The following is a 2373-nucleotide window of genomic DNA, read 5'->3' on the forward strand; positions in this document are numbered from 1 at the left end:
TATATATATATATATATATATATATATATATATATATATATATATATAGTTAATCTGATGTAATATTCTAATAGGTATTGCACTTTACTTTCATCAACTGAAAAATAGTATTTTGATGTAAAATATGTGTGCAGTTAATCTATATAATGTATTATGTTTAGTACCATTTAGTGAAGATTTATTCAGTATATCATGCTATTTGTGTCAAACTATATTCACATTTCAAGCCCTTAGAGAAAACATGCCTCCAAGTCTTTCCTCCTTCTTCTTCAATTATGTTTTTTTTTCAAGCAGTCACACCTTCTTGTAATATTTTAAAGTGGCTCTTTAGACAACCTGCTGTTTAAATATATTTCAAAATACTGTTGAAATTTGAGTAGGAAACTTTGCAAGAGCAGTTTGCACAGATAGAATTGGCTAAAATATGTCTGAACAGGTGCAGAAGTCTCATTGGAAGTCATTTGGAAATTATCATTACAGATCACAGTTGTAAATTAACCCTGAGTGTCATGAAAGGGAGTTGTGAATAATAATAATAATAATAATAAAAGATTGTTAATAAATGTTGTGCAAGAAATTATTAAGTTGTATGTATTATAATTTTTGTCCTGCTTTATTAGTTATTTTTTAAATGATTCTGTTGAACAACAATTTTATTGAATTTTATTGGTTAATTTGCAGTAATTTTTTTTATTAGTGCAGAGTTGGAAATAAAACTTTTGCCAGTTTCAAGTTATTTCTGTGACAATTGTAGGTTTGTTGGTCATTAACAGAGAAATATTAACAATTTTTATCCTCCTGTGTTATTTATTCATTTATTTTAGAATTGCTACCTATGATTGTTATATCTGGTTATTTTATGTTTTTTCTTCTCCATTTAGTTTTTTTCTAAATCTAAGCACAATGAAGATTTTGTTGCAACAACAAAAGGTCAAGAAGGTCTCTTAAAATACTCTGAAGGGCAGCAAAGACTTTTTGATAATCCAGCCAACATTCAGCTCCAACTGGAGCGGTCTCTGGACCAAAGTGTGGAGATCAAGTTGAAAATCTGACCTCAAAGAGTTATGGATGAGAGGTCAAGAGTTCACAGTGGTTCCTGGAGGTCAGTGACAGCGTGAACTATGAGGAGGAATCCATGAAAGGGTCTTGAACATCGAAGAAGTGCAGAATACAGAATCACAAATGCTGTTATTTATCAACACATTCATGAGCCACACTTTATTGTAACTTTTTGAAACAAACAATGTCATATTATTTCTATTTTGGTAATTTTTTTTGGTCAGAATATTTTAAATGAGAGTTTTATACAGTCCAAACCAATTCAACTAGAATTTAATGTTCAAGTTAATCTGCAAAACACAATGTTTTGTTATAAAGACTGCAAGTTACAGTACAATAATAAACTATGTTTATAAAAAAATGTTATGTTGTTGGAGTATTTTGAAGATAAATACGGTCAGAAGAGGTCAACGTTTCAATATTTATTTTCATTAATGTTAATTGTTTTTTATGCACATATGTATTACTACAGTAAGACATTTATAAGACATTCTTGCTTTTGCACCGGCAGCCTGGCACTAGAGTCCAGGTATTTCTAAGAACAATATGGTCAAAGTAAAGATATGAGTTCCTGTTTGAAGCCAGTGATGCATGATATCCGCTTTCACCAATTGTAATTCTGCTCTCAATATGAAATTCCATATTTAAAATGTCAACAAATATGTAAGTTCTCTCATTTTTGTTTATTGATGATGTTTGACTTATTTTGCTGCAAAGGGGAGACTGCTTCATGGCATGACAAATAATAATATATTCTGAAAACAATGCAACATCTATAAGTGTTTTATGCCTACAAACTGCAACTCAGGACTTTGTCAGGACTTTGTGAAACATTTTTAGGGAGCTTTGTTCAAAGACAACTTGTTTTTGGTTGCTGTACCAAACAGGATGTCGAATATTAGGTCAAAACTGATGCAATACTGCAAATTCCACAGAGAAATGAAACTTTTGTTGATGAGTCAGGCAGCTATTTTATTTTTTATTTTATCAGATTTTTAAATTTGTTTTCAGATTATATATTATAGATACATTGGAAATAAATAAGGGTTTCAAAGAATTATCTTTCTTTTTACATCCTCCCAAATCTGTCATAGTTGGTGTGTTTATAGAGCTGAATAGAGAAACCATTATTTTTTGTATCTATATTTGGGTTCAGAGTTTAGCATGATAGAGTTTAGTTAACGTAAAAGGGGGCGTTTTTTTTTGGCAATTTGTGGATTATGTAAAAAAAAAAAAAAAAAAAAAAAAAAATGGGAATTTTGGGGTGACCAAAAAAAAAAAAAAAAAAAAAAAAAAAATTATTTTAGTTTTAAA

Source organism: Poecilia latipinna, unplaced genomic scaffold, assembly GCF_001443285.1.
Source record: "Poecilia latipinna isolate Pla-1442-1.1 unplaced genomic scaffold, P_latipinna-1.0 Scaffold327, whole genome shotgun sequence".
Classification (NCBI taxonomy): Eukaryota; Metazoa; Chordata; class Actinopteri; order Cyprinodontiformes; family Poeciliidae; genus Poecilia; species Poecilia latipinna.